The following is a 19,654-nucleotide window of genomic DNA, read 5'->3' on the forward strand; positions in this document are numbered from 1 at the left end:
CAGAGAATAACAATCTCTGAGAGATTTTCAAATGGTTTGTGAAAAATAGCAATAAAAAGATAATGGAATTTTCCTTCAAGCTTTCTGAATCCCCTGCATATTAAGACATAAGGCAAAAGCATACCATCTATATGGAATACAAAGTAAAAAAAAGAAAATAGATAAAAATATATTGATATAGATATATAATATATGGCTATATGCATATATACTAACAGATATGCAATAGTGAGTTACAAGTATTGCTATTAGCATTATGGTTCGCATGATCGTGGGCTTATTCCAATAAAAACATATTTATTTATTTTTAATTTTTTAAAACATATTTAAACATATCACTGCAGCGGGTGGATCACTGCATAGAAGTTCTATCAATAATACATTTGTCTTTGGTTGGACTATCTTAAAAATAAAAAATTAAAAAACTGACTTAAAATCTGTGACTTCAGAGAGGTCTGTTCTGCCAATTAAATTTAAAGCAAAATCAATAGCTTAGAAGTCTATGGTGACTGCTTTCTGGGCATTCCACAGAAGTAATCTTGTTAGATTTTTTTGAAGGACAGATGGTGATCATGTGGGCTCATTAGGAAGAAGGTTTAAACATATTGAAAACTGCATCGATGAGAAAAGGTCAGGAAAGGTGAGATGTAGTCCATTAGTGTGGTTATTCTCACCATAATTCCTTATGTGATGGCTACAATTCTGGACTTTATGTCTACGGCTAATCCTGAATAGGTGGCAGTTCTCTGTTCCACAGTGGGCAGGAGCAGGATGAGATTAATTCTCGACTTTAGCAGAGAGTGTGAAACAAATCATACACTTTGTTTCTTTGGGGATATGGTCTGCTAAAGTTAAAAACCACACATTCCTCAAAGCCATTTCTCTGAGTAGGAGAACCATCTTGGGCACAGAGCACATTCCAGTGGGATAAAAGCATGGGAAAAGTAGGCATGCCTTGCTCCTACCTCAAAGAAATCAGGAAGCCAGAGGAGGTCAGACCGGCTTCAGATGAATTTCATTGCAAAAGGTGTGCTGACAGGCTTTCTTGTCCTATTATTACAATGCATCTGCTCACTCTCCAGTAGTGACCAGGACATTTCTACAGTGCTGTGCTGGGGATCCTTACTCCTCCACACTCCATTCCTGATCATGCTCCTTCAGATAATGCTCAGAACAATGTGCCTGAATCTGAGAGCATATCTAATGGGCATATTATTTAAATCACTTTTGGACATCAGAAGGGGTGTATTGATGTAGTATAAATTAAAGGGTTCAGAATTCTTCAGGAAAGGGCTGGAGAGATGGAAACACCTCCCTCAGAAATACATCATAAATATATGAAGGATATCAAATGTTAGGCTGCATGGTCTCACTAAAATGAAGGATATCAAATGTTAAGCAGCATGGTCTCACTAAAATTCAAGAGCTGGTTTTGCCAACTAAGTTGAGTGGCCATTTATCATCCATCACCTGCACATGTGCCATTTAAGTTAGGAATAACCAAATACAACTCTAATAATTCAAAACCTTCACTTCCTATATCCTTTCCAAAAAACAGCTGAGTAAGCAATGTGGCGCTAGCTAATCTCCAGTTAGTCAAAGAAAAAAAACTTCCATAAGGCAGAGGTCAGGCAAGTCTCCAATCTCCCTCCGCATGATCTGTTTCTCCAGCACCCCATTCCTCAGTACCATAATTTGCTAGACAAAGTGGCCCAAAAAAGAAAATTCAGTGGCATTCATAGAATTGTAAGAAAGAGCTTTATATCAAGAAGTAATTATTATAATTATATATCAAGAAACATCCCAGTCCACACCAACTCAAAACAATAAGTCCGGTAGTAGTACATAAGACCCTCTTCAGACTCAATCAGTCACATGCAATGATGCAGAACTCAGGACTACCACAGGCCAGTGATTGCTAAATTGTGTGGATCCAACATTTATGGAAACATGGCGCAGCTCGGGCAGCTCTCAGAATGGCCAAGAAGCAGGAGGGTGAAGGCAGAGAGAGGGTACTGTAGGTTCCCTGGCCCCTCCGTATGAGAAGGGTCATTCCCACAAAGAGGCAAGTTGACATACATTATAAAACCACACCCATGCCGGAAAAGGTTGTTCGATGGAAGCGACACAATACAATAAAATGTCAGCCAAATGAAATAATCTGGTCTCCACCCCCTGGACTTTATCCCATTTATGCATATATGAACCAGAGCCTCTGGCAAGATGTTTCCTATCAGCGTTAACCTATGACTAACCTTAATCCGCTAGGCTTTTTCCTAGTTACTCCAGAAACAGTTTTCTTTCTCATTTCAGCTGTAATATATAATTCCTTACAGACATTGTACAGAACAGGAACTAATATAACTACTAAGCTAAGATTGTGGTTTCATTCACACCTCTAGTAAGATCACAACTCAATCTCACCCCCTTCTGGTTTGCTAGCAGATAAGGCTTTCCTAAATGGGACCATAGCAACAGTTGAATGAAATACAGCATTTTTGTATATCACATAAGGGAGTATAACTCAAATCCAAATGAAATAAAATATTAACTTTCCTTTCAATTCTGATAACAGTTTTCATATATCCCAGCTTTGTGCATTACTTCCTGAAATACAAAGGGGTTTGTGGTAATTACATAATCTGGTGCCAACTTGAGACTATTAAGAGTGAAGGGGTGGAGGTTAATTTATCAATCAGGTCTCTGGTTGACGACCTCATGTGGAGGCTCTGTGGAGATAAATACCTCACTGGAGGCTAGGCACACACAATCAAATTCACCTTCCACTTGGGTTCCTGGAATCAGCTCGGTTTCCCTTTTTCCCCCCCTCCCCCTCCCTCCCCATTCCCCCTTTCCCCCTGGTCCCTTAATAGTTTATAAATAATTATTATATCGTATCTTACACTGTCCGGCGTCTCCCCTCAACCACCTTCCCATTGCCCATCTCCCAGAGAGGAGGTTACACATAGATCTCCAAGATCGGTTCTCCATTTCTACACCCCCTTCCCTGCCGGTGTCACCACTCCCACCGCTGGTCCTGAGGTGTTCATCCGTCCTAGATTCCCTGTGTTTCCAGATCCCTACTGCACCGCTGTACATCCTCTGGTATAACCAGGTCCGCAAGGTAGAATTGGGGTCATGATAATTGGGAGGGGAGGAAGCGTTCAGGAACTAGAGGAAGGTTTTGAGTTTCATTAAAGTTTAACATTATAAAATTAACAAAAATAATATAAAACTCATATCCTGGCGAAATAGCCACATGGCAGCCGAAAAGCATATTTCCCTTCCAGTTCTCCTGCCATTCCCTAGCTTGTCATGCATTCTTTCCAAAAATCGGGACTTTTGTAAAATGCCGCAGGATGTGGGAAAAATTAATTAAAAAACAAAAAAAAGACTGTCCCGCCAAAAGCGGGCCATCTGGTCACCTTATATTTTGGGCCGCCTCAGGGCCTGGAATACTTGGCTGTGTCGGAAGGCGTGGGCTCACGGGAGTCACTCCTGCTTCTGTCCGCAGTCTATACGGGAGTCCGTCAGTTGGCATTACTGCTCTCTCCGTTTAAGAGACTAGGTTCTACTTAACTTTCCGTTGAAAATCTCGTTTGCATGGCGTGCAGGACATCCCATTTAGTGGGCTATCTGGTAACTGCTCAGGAGATCTTCCTGTGTTTGTTTTCTTGTAGCCATCTCTGTCCCTTTGTGACTGGGAATAGGAAGCCTCCTCTTTCAACATAGGCACAACTTGTGAATTTGAACTGCTGACTTCCCAGTGAGTAGCCCAGGCCATAAACCCGTATGCCACCAGCGCTACATCTTGTAATATTAAACGGCTTATTCCTAAGATTCTTACTAGCTACTCTTTTGCTTTTTCTTCTTTTTATTGGGAGCCCTTACAGATATTATAACAGTCAATAATTCATTTAGATCCAGGATAATTGCACAATTGCTACCACCATCAGCTTCAGAACATTTTCTTGTTTCTTGAATTCTTTGATATCAGCTCCCGTTTATCCCCTCCCATCAACACCCAAAGCCCCAGGAACCCTTATTATTCTATTATATATTACTTTTATTATTTATTTTGCCGTATTTTATACCATCCATTGTGGCTGTTCACAAACAAGTGTGTATTGCTTCCCCTCAGTGGTGACATAGAGGCATCATTGTTATTGCTATTATATCCCATTTCCCCACCTTCCCCCTCTTTCTTCCCATACGCTCAGGGAATCATTACTGCTGTTACTATTTGTGAAGGGTTTTCTCTACCTTGGATTTCATCTAAATTTTCCAAATGAACATATTCAGGTCTAAGAAGATTAATGAGGAAGAACGGAAACCATAAAAGTAAAGGGAGGAGATATTAAAGAACTAGATAATAGTTATGTGTTTCATCTGTGATTAGTTTCTCCATTCTAGTCTGTTTTTTTCTAAATGCTCCACTGAAACTTCTATGCCATAGACAGTCCGGTTGGAACTGCCAATGTACATATCCAAATCATTAGAGTGACAGATAGCTTTGTAGTTCACGCAGAGAGCATGTGGTAGTGTTGAACCAGATAGTTTGAGGTTATCAGTGCATGCTTACTAAACAGCAAAACCAGAGCATCCTTCTGCCTGTGTGTATGTGTGAATCCATTGGTTTCATTGTTGTCTAAGCTGGTCTTCCATGAAGGTGTATGGATGTCACCTTAGCACTGAGTGAAGTATACTTTGCGATATATCTTGAAATGCTCTTTTTGATGAGTGAATGCAATGTCAACCTTTATCCAATTTGAAAAAATTGTGCTTCAAAATACTTATGGAAAAATGAAAATATTATATTAACTTCTATTGCTATTTGATATAATTGAAGCCATCTTGAATATCTTATATAATTATTTCCAAAGTCAAATTTAGAACGTAAAAAAATTAGTTGCAGAAAGGTAGAGTCACCAAATGAAAATAAACTCACTGCCATCATAATTTTATCATTTAATCAAAAATAAAAAAGCATACTGTTTATGTGAACATATATATTCATAGAAAAAATATGGAAGAAAATGTACAGCCTCTAAACTGAGTAATTGGTTGTGGACAAGTCAGGAGAAGCAATATTTTGGTGCAACTAGAGAAAACTGAATGGTATGACATATTGAATTATCAAGGGTGTCCTTTGCCTTATTTTTTAATAGTTATTCCTGTATTACTCAAGCACTTAATATGTAATTTTAAAAATATGTGAGAATGATTTGAGAGCACTCTAACCATTTCCATCAAATTGGTGTATCCTTTAAAATATGTATGTTTACATTAAATTTGCATTTAAAATGATGTTGCTGAATTCTGTTGTGATGAAAACAAACAGATAAACAAAGAACCCACAGCAATTATTTGCCACTATAGCATCGTTTGCTATGTTGCTAGATTTATAAGATCCTAGTCCCAACCTCAAATCTGCTTATTCATATTTTAATAAAAATCAAGATGTGCTGCTGTGGGAAACTTTATGATATTGGTTGGTTGCAAACTATGAAATGAGCATCTCCTCTCTACCTTGTGTTACGTTATTTAGCTCTGGAAGCTAAGTTTAATATTTTATTGCTTACATAAATGCATCTAGATCAGTGAGATCTGAAACAGCACTCTTTCTGTGTCCATCGTATTTCAGTTTCCAAAGATAAATGCGCTCTAATGTATACTTGCTTATTCTGTGATGCAATTAATTAAACCAACTTGAGTTAAGGATGTACAGAACTCTGAATAGATCTTCACTAATCAATGATCAGTGGATGTTCACTGAGTAGAAACTCTCCTCTGGGTATTTTGTGAGATGCTAAATAATTTATAAGAAATGCGTTTTGCATCAGTGAAAAATCACTGATGATTTTTCTTGCCTTGAGTTCCAAATGAAATTCAGGTCACATGAAGTGCTCTCAAATGATACATAAGCCAGTGACTTGGTCTGCTGTGTTGTGATTGTTGACACAGAGTCACCCACAACTCCTTTCACTCTCCTGCACAGCAGAGCAAAGCACTGTCCTTTCCTCAAATATTCTGATCATTTAAACTACTGTACAGCAGAATCCCGTGATCCATGGTTATTTCGTGGCTGGTTTTCATCAGTATGCAGCCAGGAGTCTTTTTTTCCTTTTTAATCTCAATGCAAAAGGTCTGCTAAACTTGTTCAACATCATAACACAATGGGTGCCTCCAGTGGCAGACAGGTGGTGGCTACACTTGAGGTGTGTTGTCAAGCAATTGAACTGAGAGCTCGCACACAAGAGGAAGGAATTTTAGCATAGGGCCATTAAATAGCCTCTTATTTGGCTAGACTCTTTATGATTGTTAAAGAAATCGTTAATGGCAGAGACCAGAACCTCTGAATGATGGCAAAATTGACATTTAGGCTAGATGTAAGGGCTGTGGGTATATAAGATGTTAAGCAGAACCCTTTTCTCTACATAATAGGATATTGACAATTACTCACTGAGGATAAAAGCACTCTGGGTCAAAAATAAATATAATAGGTAAATATAATTTTACATTATGCCAATAATGATAGCACCAGGTTTTTTTTAAATCCATAATTTAGAATTCACATCCTCGTTTTAGAGATAAAACCAGGTATCATGAGTTACTTGTATTGAAAAAAAAAATCTTTGTCTTTAAAGTTCCCATCACTAGCTGATTTCTTTAGTTTCATATGGCCTATAACAACTTTTCTATCTCTGGTTTATCATCTTGTCATATTTTTATGTTTTTGTGATACTGGAAGAGATGCCATCGGTATTTCAATATCAGCAGGGTTACCTATGGTGGACGGGCTTAAGTGGAACGCCCACATTAAAACAAACTACATGGATAGCTACGAAGTATTTTCTGAGGAAGTGCCAAAACGTGAGTCCACAGGGACACCAAACATGACTAGGAAGAGCTGCCTCCACAAAACTGAGCCCGTCTTAGTGATGTCCGTGGAGTAACAATCCTGTGCCCTTAATTTCCTAGGGTCACGTAACTCAAAATGTGAAAAAACGGCTTCAAATATTTACTAACAACCAGAAGAGAGGGAACATAAAGTATGAATCTAGGAATTTTGAAGTCATCATAAAGGAAATTTAATCCATAAAGATTGCCATGATATTAGCTCACATGTTAAATATTAATGAGTTGGTGTTGCCCCTTTGAAGTAGAGTCATGTGACCTACTCTCCTAGATTGACACATATTTAAGAGGTTGGTGTCCCACTACTTTGAAAGAGAAAATGTCAAGTTCTATCCTGTAGTACAATACTGTCAATAAAAGTATGGTATTTCTAGACCTCCAATTTGATATGTATATAATTAAAATGTACACTGCAACAGCAGAAGTCAGCATTGGAGAAATTGAAGGTCTGCTTTACAACTTCTGCAATCAGAAAGTGATCAAATATGCAACCAATATTCAAAATCATACTGCTGATTGGAAGGCAACATTTAGAAATAAAGCAAGGTGTTGTCATTAAGAGGCTTCCACCTGTGGTGTGGTAGTTTCCAGGGCCCCCTGCTAAACCAAACACACCACCACCAATTCCCACACCAGACTTACAATTGTTATGTTTCAGCCCAGTTTTTGCAGCCACCATACAAATCCATATTGTCGATGGTCTTCTTTTTTGCACTAATTTAAAAACCATGGGGCCATTTTCCAAGGACTGGTCTCTCCTGAAAACCTGGTCAAGGTTTAGGAAGTGGAGTCTCACCATTGTCGCTTCTATGGGGCATTCAGACTGTACCTCTTCCAAGAGAGATCGATTTATTCTTTCCCATGCCACTCTAAATATGCTCTGACAGACTATTATTCCACTGCATCCATTCTTCTTCAGTCTTCCTTATTTATTGTCTACCTTCACGGGCACATGAGGCAATTGAAAATACCATGGCTCCAGTCAGGTGCACCTTATTCCTAAAAGTGGCATCCTTGCTTTTCAACACTTAAAGAGATTTACCCAATTCAGTGCTTCATCTGTCCTCTTGATACTGCTGCCATTGGCATTGATTTTGAATCCAAGCTAAACCAAGTCCTTGACAAATTCCATCTTTTCTCTCTTTATCATGATACTACCTCCTTGTCCAATTGTGACTTTTTCAATCTTCTTTATGATGAGCTGTCCTCCACACTGAAGTCTATAGTCCTTGTTCTTCTTCAGCAAGTCCTTCGCTATTTGCTTTCAGGTTGTCATACTGTGGTGGCTTGGGTGCCCTTGCGCTGCTTGAAGTTTTGCCACTTGTTTTTCCAATAGCAGCAGGGTCAGCTGTGGTGAACAACTTTCTGCAGAGCTCCCGGACTAAGAATAAACTGTGGGAAAGGATAGGCTATCCACTTCTGAGGAATTAGCCACTGAACACCTTATGAAGAGAAGAGGGCAAGGATTCTAAACGCATCATGGATAGAAGCAGCAGAGATAAACAACTGGAAAATAGAAACAGCTGCAAACATTGCATGGTGACATTTTGCAAGCTCGAGAAATTATTGATTCCAATTCTTTTTCACAACAATATAAAAAGCTATTGTACACACATATCCTACTAAATTGTAAACATAGGGATCATTTCAAGCCTATCTATTGAAAAATATGATGGAGCAGCTCAATATCATCAATCCAAACAAGGCCAGAGGAGTATGACAGAATATCAGTTGCTTATATGCAACTTCAACTTGCAACTTGATAAACTAAAAACAAGCCAAACTATCAAAGTATAACCATTAAGTATACCCGACAAGAATTTAGAAATTATCACAGGAAAAAGTTCGATGCAATGAAAATGAATGAAAACGAACCGATGCGATGTTGGATGGCATCCAGTACACCATATATGGTTTCACCAAAAAATCCTCACAGGGAAAAGAACGATAGAGAAGCACTACTTGAAGGGAGATAAGCTAAAAGGAATGCAAGAAATTGTGAAGTAAAAGAGTTAAACAGAAGTTCTCCAAGGGGCATTCAAGAGCTCAAATTAAAATATTACAATGAAATGTATAACGAGTTTGAGGTAGAAAAAGAAAAGGGAAGCATGTACTTGACATTCCTCAGACTGAAGGGAGAAAAATTCAAGGCTGGAGTGGTAATACTGAAGGTTACTATGAGCAAAACATTGATGATGCATTAAAATACATAAAATGGTGCAAAATTATCATTCTATCAAAAATAATTGCCCAAACATCAGCCCTTTCATATGGTTGCATCTGATTGATAACCAATAGTCCCGAAGGAAGAAGTCTAAGCAAGCAGTACTAACAACACTGACTTAAAAAAAAATTCAGTGATTCAATAATGTTTTAACAAATTGAAGTAATGTAATTCAAATGTATTAACAAATAAATCTAACATCAAAAGTACTAACTTATTTATGCCAAGAAATCTGTAAGAGCGCACAACTAACCAACTAACTGGAAGAGACCTTTACCTGTGCCTATTTCGAAAAAAGGTGATCCAACAGACTGCAGAAATTATAAACCAATATCATTAATATCTCATATAAGTAAATTTTAATCCTAACAATAGTTATAAAATAATTATAGCTATATATCAACAGAGAACTGCTAGGAATTCAAGGTGGATTTGGAATGGGTCATACAAGTAGGAAAATTATTTCTGCTGTCAGGTAGATGTTTGCTGAAATCAGAGAATACCAGAAAGCCACTTACCTGTGACTTAGTGACTATACACAGGCTTTCAATTTTGTGGATAATACTGAATTTTGAATGACATTGAAAGATGGTAATTTCACAACACTTAATACTTCTCTCTTAAGGACATTGAACATAGACCAGCAGGCAGTTCTTTGTAGCATACGGAAGGATACTGTGTGGTTTAAAGTTAGGAATGGTGTGTGTTAGGTTTACCTGTAGTCACTAATATGCATGCTGAGAAAATCATATGGCATCTGTACCATCTTAAGTAGAAATGTGGCAGAAAGAAATGCAGAAGGTACCACATTGGTTGCTGGATGTAAAAAGGACTTGAAGCACTAACTACACCAATGAAAGACTACAACTTTCCATATGGATTACATCTTACCATAAACAAACAAACAAGCAAACAGACGGGAATCATCACAACTTGACCCATAAGAAACAATATGATAAGTGAAGGAGCAGTTGAATTTGTAACAGGTTTCATTTTATTCTGCTCTGCAATCGATCCCCACAGAAGAAACACAATTGGGATGTTTTCAAGACACATCCTTTCTACAGGTCCTCCGGAGAGACCAGTGTCTGGAAAAGAACCTCAGGCGAATCGACGTCGAGGATCTTGGAGCAAGAGGAAGACGCTAAATAAAATGGACTGACACAGTGCCTGCAATGATGTGATCAGACATCGTGATGATGATGGTGGCATGGGGCTGAGCCAGGTTTCACGATGGTGTTTCACTCCGTTTCACACAGGGCTGTTGGGGAGGATAGGACTCAATGGCACCTAACAATAACCAAAGCATAAAATGTCTTTAGTCTTAGAGACCTTGATTCATTTCTTTAATTTTTTTAAACTTTCCACTCAATTTCCCTTTTGCCATTAATTCTTCATATTACCTATTTTTGTCTTTTTAATGCCTGCTTATGTTTCAGATTTCATCACACTCAGTAGGTGTTTATCAACATTGGGGTGGGTCTTCTGCTTTAGTTCTTAAGCTGGCATTTTCCAACATAGGAATATCTGCCTCGACCATCTAACAGCACCAAGAATGACAGCCTAGTAACACTGGACATGACAGCACGAGAAGCCTGTACAACCTAAACTCTGCTTAAATACCATGAACTCAGCATAGTGGAAAAGGTCTAAAAATAACACGTTTCAGCACAATTACAAGTACTGTTTCACACTTCTGAATTAAAGATAATGGAGTGAGAAATGAAATGGAATATCTACTCAAGGACATACCACATTCTTCTGTTAGGTTTGCCACATTTCCTTTTGCAAAATAAGGCATACAAAGCAAGTGCGTTTATAGGTTATTGGTGACATTAATGTGAAAGATATAAGCTTTATTGCTAAATATTTGAAATGCAAGGAAAGTCTCTCTGCCACAGAAATTGGATGGCCATGTGGGCTGACAGCTCCCTTGTGTTATAAAATAATGCAAACAATATTTTTTCACCCCAAACAAAATTGGTTAAAATTACATTTTCCCAAGTCATATGGAAATGCACTAATTTGTAACTTTCTAAAGCCAACACATTTATGCTTCAGAGATACATAATTTAGTAACAAACAGCAGACTGAATTTTGATCAGGCTTGAAAAGTGGGTACAATAGCTTTCTCAGACTTCAAATGAGCTAAGGAAACTCTCTCGGTATTCTCTCCCTTGTGAAATTGTAAGAGCAGCATCCCTTGAAGGTTTTAGCAATATGAGCGGAGGAAAAGTTAAAAGGTCTTACATATTTGTGTAATATGGAAAGCTGAGGATGATTAGAATAGTCTTCAGACTTAATAGCAAGCATTTTGCTATAAAGGCAAGCATTCTACAAAAACATAGAGAAAACACATTACCGCACCTTTCTTTTTGGACTTGATGGCTACACAATATAAAGTTGGCATAATAACAAGTGTTTTGCATCGAGGAATATAATTAGTGCAACTTTATCATTTCTTCAAAGAATAAAATGATCATCTGATTTCCTAACATTAAAAATAAACAGAAACACCATATAATGTATGAGTCTTCCTAGCTAACATATACACAGATTTATAGCAAATGTACAGAATATTCTGTATCCTTTCTAAATTCATTTACAGAAGATAAGCCAATTCACTATTCATTGGTTAACTGTGCCACAAAGTATTATTATTATTGATATATTTATACAAGTGAAATTGATCAAAATAATTAATTGACAAAGTCATCAGTATAAATAATGCAACTCTACTCAGCAAGCAGGTGCAACACTGGAGCACACTTATCTATGCCGAGAAATTTGAAAGATATGGTCAAATGAATGGAAAAGATCCATATTTGTGCTCATTTCCAACAAAAGTGAGTCAATAGAATAAGAAACTATTGAAGGATGTCCTTAATATCACATGAAAGTAAAATTTTGGACATGTTATCAGGAGAGACCATGCCCTGATAAAGGACACCATGCTTAGGAAAAGAGAGAGGAAGCAAAAAAGAGGAAGGTCCTTGAGAAGACGAACTGACACAGCGGCAGAAGCAATGGCTCAAGCGCAGCACCACTTCTGAGCGTGTTCCCAGACCTGGCGATGCTTCATTGTATTGTACATGGATCCCTGGGAATCCGAACTGACTCTACGGCACCCAAAAAGAACAATATGACACTGGGCAGACTTACTTTTAAAGATCCCTTTGAATGGTAAAATGCAAATATGCCACTGTGAGGCCTTAGGAGTGCAGAAGAATTGATGCCTTTGAATTATAGAACTGATGAAAAATATTGGTTATCCTATGATTTTCAGTAGAATGGACAAATCTGCCTGGAAAGAAGCCAGCTTGTTCCACTGAAAGTGGATTTTGTGACTTTGTCTCCTGTAATTTGTATGTGTTACCGGGATGGTGTAAAATCTGGGGAAGCACATCATCTCTGGTAGAGTGTCGGTGAAGAATCGAGACCTTCACTGAGTGCTATTGACTCCACAACAGCAGGCTCACTGAGTGAGAGGATCTGGTGCCCTGTCATGTGTTGTTCTATTGTAAATAGAGATCAGTGAGTAGGAGCCAACTTTGCAGCACCTAGCAAGAACACGGCCGTCTTTCTTCTTTCTGTCTCTGTCCCCTTCTTTTCTTTTTATTGTAGTCTTATACATTCTGCTAATTTCTCAGTTCACTGTTCTTCAAAGAAGATGGCAGATTCCGTAAAATGCATTGGTTTTATTTTCAGCTGTCATTTCATTGAAGAAAAACAATGTGTGGTGACTCTCTAGCTATTGGGAAAAATATTGGTCCAAACTGTAAAATCCTATACAATGCAATGTTTAATTTATATTTAGGTTACATAAGCATTGTTCTATGCTGTGCCATGCTCACACTTGATGTCATGTTTGAGCCCATTGTTGCAGCCCCTGTGACAATCCCTGTCATCAAGGGTCTTCCTCCTTCTTGCCACCCTCCACTTTACCAAGAACATCAGGGACTGGCACCTCCTGAGAGCATGTCCAAAGTATGCACTGCAAATTTTCACCATTCTTGTCTCTAAGGAGCATTCTGGCTATACTTCTAAGTCTGATGTGTTTATATTTTGGCAGTCCAAGGTATTTCCAGTATTCTTTACCAATACCATAGATAGTTCAAATGGCTTAATTTTTCTTGGGTCTTTCTTAGTCAATGAAACCCAAGTGAGCTTTTTTCTGATATTCTCTGCTTTCAGCCAAGATCCATCTATAATTGGCAATATGTTTTTTCAAGTAATATGAAAAATAAGTCAATAAATAGAGCAAATACTGTGAAATGATTATTTTAATTTTTACTATGGGATTTGAGCAGGATTTATACTGTTTTATTTAATTATTAGCAGGTGATAAGCAACTGCAGGTCTCATATGAATTGTATATTGTGATAGGCATGGTTCTCTAGAGAAACAAAGCCAGGACACATATGATTACAAATAGATGATAGATAGATAGATAGATAGATTTATATAGCAATAAGAACTATAACATCTAATTAGTCCACACTAGAGTACAGAGGACTCAGTTCAACTTACTTTTGTGGTGTGAAACAGTTAATATACTGAATGTCCTTCAACTCATGTGGACTGCTGGTCCAAGGTCAAGAAAGTAAACATTGGAGTCTGCCCTCAGGCAAGATAGGTACAGTCAGCTCAAAGGGAGCAAACAGCAGGGTGGGCCAACAACAGTCAGTAGCATGGGAGCATAGCAAAGCAGGCACCCATGGGTTCTTCACTTCAGTGATGGACCACGTCAACAAGATCCATGAGCAGCATGGCAAAGCAGGTCTCAAAGGAGGAACATGAGCCATGGTTGGCTTGCGGTTAAGCTGGGCCTACAAGTAGTGGAGGACACAGTTGTGGCAAAGAACTAGCTCGAGAAGCAGCACACTGCTCTGATCACCAGGGAAGGGCCAGCCTTAGAAAGCCATTTATCTCGTCACCCTCCAGTCATGCTGGGCCCTGATCAAACTCTGCCTCCTCTATGTGTGCCCTTGAAAGCCTATTTGGCCCAATAAACCTCTATCACATATATCTTTTAAAAATGTTTAATTTGAAGTTCTGAAACACAAACTGATGTTAACCAGATTATACATAGGGGCAAAAAAATCTCAAAATATCTACCCATTGACCATTTATATACCAACACACCAAAAAGGCTTATTTATTTGAAAAATAAAACATGCTTTCCAGTGATTGTAACAGGAAATATAGGAAACTCTTCATCATTGAACTTCATCCATTAGATATAAAAGCCATAAGCATAGTCATGGGCTTTTCTGTTTATTAGGTAGCTATAGATCGATAGATGTGAAAGTATCTAGCTTGTTTATACATTTGTTGTGGTTAATTTTTGAGAGCTTCCTGAATGTGATTCAGTTTCAGAATAATTTTAAATATCAGATTATATTTAGTTAAAAGTGAGAAAATCATCTTAAATATGGCCTTAAATAAAGGGAAACAAAGAGGGGAGTTGGGAGGGTGGGTTGAATTGTATAATTCCAAAGGCAGAGCTATCTTTGGATCTTAATAGATCCATAATTTAATATCTTCATGTCATTAGAAACTTATCTCCATCACTAAGTTTCCACCCACCCCTTGACCATATTTGTTCAATTCTGATAGTTTTCTTCAGTTTTCAGCAAAAATTTAAAGTTTAAATCCAAAAGAATATTGCTCTATTCATTGTTCACAAGATTTCCAAGATTGGCTCTAACATTTCTAGAAATTGCCTATGCAAATACTCATTGAGTGATTCTCAATTGGAAATGGCGGGAATTTTGCCTTTGTAGGGCATTTAGCAATCTTTAGACACTTTTGGCTGTCATACCTGGGCAGGGGGTACCATAGACACCTGTGGAGAATTCACATCTGTTCTGAACATCTCCACAGTGCATTCAACTCTCCCCACAACAAAAAATGATCTATCCAATGTAAATAGTGCTATGATTGAGCAATTCTGCTCTAGAAGCTAAAGTCCTTAAAGCTGATCTAAAATAGTTTACAGAGAAATGAGTCTAAGAGAGACTCAGCAAAAAAAGTATAACATTATTTGTCATCAAAAGAAAAAATAATAAATGATGACTGGCAACAACTCAGAACAAGAGAAAATTTTATTTTTGTTATTTTTGTTCATAAACTGAAAGTATAAAAATGTAAAAACCTAAGAATCAAAATTTTTGACAATGATTTTTATCACATGAACAATTGATAAAAATAATTTTATGAATATTCTGACTCATAACTTGTCAATGTTCTGGGTCCAATTTTGGTGAAAAATAATTTGCCCTTGACATGTCAAATATTGTAATTAAAAAAAATTTATAATCATAATGAAAATGTTTAACTGGAAAATTCTAGTGTTTTCTCATATTTTCTGGAAGTTGAGGATATATGCTATTTCATTTTTATTTTGTACACATTTAATTGAGAATTTCTCATAACATTAACTTTTTGCAGCTAATCTGAGCAGAGAAAACTTAATGCTTTGAACATGAGTGCTATGATCATTGTAGGTAGCTTACTTTTATAATTGTTTATTCTAAATTGAACTGTTTCCTTCCAATATTTCAGAAATAAGTGGCCTTTGTTTTCTTCCAGTGGATCCATTAGTAATTTGAAGTATTTTTAAGAGAGAAAAATAAACACAATGCTGACATTTATTTGAACTCTTTCTTCTCTCTCACTCTGTGTGTGTGTGTACATGGCACGTGTGTAAGTTAAAAAGATCATGAGGCCATTCTATATAGCGGGAATGGTTTGATCTCAGATATCAATAACAAAAGCAGAGAAAAGTCAACTTACAACAGTAAATTCTAAATTACCATGTGTTTTATGGTCAGATGTGTATATGTGCGTACACATCTGACCATCAATCAGACCCTCAAGCTCGCCTCCAGGAAAGTTGAAAGAGTTTGTCTCACAGGAGAGGAAAATGCATTTAAAATTACTGCAGCCATAAAATAAACTGACATAACCCAAAGCAACAAATAATGGAGGGGAAGCATCCTACTGGGGCTCTGTCTCTTCTTTAGCAAATATTTTGACTTCCTATTTTAATTTATTGTCAGTGATCTTGGGTGTGTTTAAACTGTCTTAAAATACCCTCATTATGACTCCAGATTATGACCATTGCAGACTCTCTTATAATTTACTCAAGAAAAAAAATCAGATTTATAGACTAGAAAGCAGATGTAAAACCAAAGTGACAATGCTTCTGGGATGTTTGGAGGCTTGGGGAAAAAAGAAATCTCCCAGTGATTTTCTCTAGTGCATCAAGCTTGAAGAGTATCTTAATTGTGGTGTTATGATTAAAGTTGATTGATTGAATTGGTATGTGCTGCATCCTGTTTTCCTAGTTTACAAAGATGATCAGGAAGAGTGAGGAAGCTGTCTAAACAGGATCCAAGTGCTTAGTAGATGCTCGGGTCCCACGTAACATTAACTATCTGTTATCTAAGGTGGGAGAAAAGCATGTCAATTATATAGATGCATCTGATTCACGGAAAGGGATGATCAATGCTTGTGGAGCTGCTCTGTGATTTTCATCAGTAGTCTTTATAAACACATTCCAGATTTTTTAGCCCAATCTGTAACTTTGAAGAAAAATTATTCATTGCTGGTTGACTTGCCATTTCTCTTCTTCCTAAGGTTACCTGAAAAATTTTATCTGACTTTCAATATTGTTCAATAAATGCCCTTTGCCATAATGTTTAATACTTTCACTAATCTAAGGTATTTAGAACAAGATACATTATGTTATCAAAAGAATGTTAAAAGTATGGAGAACTATTTGTTAAATTTACACCAATTTGGGGTGGAGTGAAAAGAAGGTAAAGCAATAACTATGACATCTACTGAATATGCCTGCATTGGAGGTATTCAATAATAACAGACTCTATCACTAATTATACTAAATATACAAGTATGCAGCTTTATATGCAGAAAAAATAGATTTTTGCAAACTATATAGTAGCAATTTTAAACTTTACTATACCTTCTTTTCTTAGGAGATCTCTTTCCCTTCACTGTGAGAGATCCATTGTCAATTTCTGACCTTTTGGAGGGTGTAGGGGAGAACTGTGATCATATTAATCATATTGTGGTATACTATAAAAGCAGAATTACTAATGAATTTGTAGAGGAAACAATTTATAAAATGTTCTTTGAAGGGCAAAGGGGAAGAAACCAGTAACCAATCCCATTGATTGACATTTGCCACCCCTACCCCGGGATGAACAACAGAAATGTGGGTGAAGGGAGGCAGCATGTAGTGTAAGATATGAAAAATAATAATGATTTATATAACTTATCATGTGGTCACAAGGGTGGGACCGTGGGGGAGGGAGGGATAAAGGAGGAACTAATACCAAGGGCTCAAGTAGAAAATGTTTTGAAAAGGATGATGGCAATATATGTACAAATGTGATCAATACAATTGAAATACTGTTTGTTATAAGAGCTGTGAGAGCCCCCCAATAAAAGGACTTAAAAACATAACCACAAAACATTCTTTATTGCTAAGAAGTTGTTCAAGAAACTGGCTTTGAAGAATCTTATCTGTCCACATAATTGCTTTCCACTTTACTCATCAAACATAAGACTTTTATTAAGGCCATATTCAAACTTCTGGATTTCAGTTTTCCTTACTGCATCCCTTTATTGATAACACTTATTAAAGTAGTTATAACAACTACAAAGAGCCCATCCTACAACAAGAAATTTCTGTGAGCTTTTTATGCGCCAATCACTCCATGGAACTCATAGGATTTGATCTTACTTCACCTCATAACAAACCTTAAGACAGGCCTCCTCATGCCTTCCTTGTACAGGTGGGTGGAGGCGGAGTGGCCCTGGCGGCACACGTGCTGAACACGCAGCTGAGAACGAAAATGTGGTAGTTTGAATCGACCAGCGGCTCCCTGGGAGACGAAGGGGCAATTTGATTCTGCCAAGATTTCCAGTGTTGGAACCCTATGGTCAGTTCAAGTTCATCCCATCGGATCACTTTGAGGCTGAATTGACTAGACGGCAGTGAGTTTTTAAAAAAGAAAAGAAGTTAACTTTTTCCACCCCCCACAAATATTGCTCTCCTCCCCATCCTGATTTGTTTGTTCCACATCCCATTTGACTTAAAGCATTATTTGTCTTTCAGAAATGGGATATGTTGTGGCTTAAAAAAACAAAAAACAACAACATAAAATCAAATTTTATTTTTTCTCCCAGTCACAACTACAAAGCAAAATACGTGCTGAATAAATATCTTTCTTTTATGGATTTAGCCTTTTCTGACAACTTTGTTTTATATTTTCCCCTTTCAACTGAAATTTTAAAGTGCCAACTTCACATTTTAAATAATTTAAGAATGGCAATAGTCATATTTTCACTAATCTACATTATTCCTGGATTTAAGAGCTATAATATCATTTAGGGTTGCCACCCTACTCTGGACCACCCCCCCAAAAATTTTTATTTTAAATAAATAACAGGAAAGAAAGTAGCATGAATATGCCATCTTATATTTGAAATATTTAACTGGGAAAATTGTATTATTGCTGCCCAAGTATATGAGTGAGCCATTCATTCTGTTTTAACAATATCGTATTCTTTTAAGGACATACATTGCATTTATTATTTATTTACTTAATCTGATGTTAAAATTTTCATTCAATTACTAGAATTGTGCTATTTGAATATGATTGATAATGGCTTTCATCTATCTAATGGGTAATGTTCCTACCCAATCCTAATTTGCACCTTAATTTCTTCCCAGATTTACTTTTTCTAATTTTCACAATATAATTTTCTACTTAAAATAAAAGCTTATTTGGAGACCATGTAATCTCAATTTAGTTGCTGATTCCATTCTTTAAAATGCTTTATGTCAGCTCTCCTGAATTTCCTCAACATTCCAAGTTTGACACCATGTTAGAAAATCCCGATTTCTTCCTCAGCATCTATGCCACCTTAAACCAAGGAAGATTTTAGAAGACTTGGCTTATTCCATTGTCCCTTTTGCCCATTACTGGAAAGTTTATGTCTAGTGAAGTTTATGAAGTCTCATTATTTTGCCCTGCAAGCATGACTCCTTGCAGTCATTTGTAACAGAATTTTATAGGTAAACTCGTTTGTGTGTGTGTGTGTGTGTGTGTTATTTTGTTTTAACGGACTCAACAAGGGAATAGACAATCATATTCAGGTGCCTTTACCCATGGCAATAATTAATCAACCATCGTCCACTTTTCCTAAAGCCATCATGAGGGTCTTTCTCAATACATCACAAAGACATTACTAATATTGCATGTAAGCAAAATGACTTCCAATTTATTTCTTCAGACAGGACAGAGCTTTTAAATAATTTGAAAATATCAGTGTGGAACTCTAAGAATATCTACTCTGCTGGAACTACAGGGTTATAATAAGTAGTAAGAAACTGTTCCATTTAGATGTGACACTAAGTGGATTACATAGGTTAATTATGTCCTCAAAAAGGCATTAAGGTATAGTGTTGGAATATTT

Source organism: Tenrec ecaudatus, chromosome 2 (assembly GCF_050624435.1).
Source record: "Tenrec ecaudatus isolate mTenEca1 chromosome 2, mTenEca1.hap1, whole genome shotgun sequence".
NCBI lineage: Eukaryota > Metazoa > Chordata > Mammalia > Afrosoricida > Tenrecidae > Tenrec > Tenrec ecaudatus.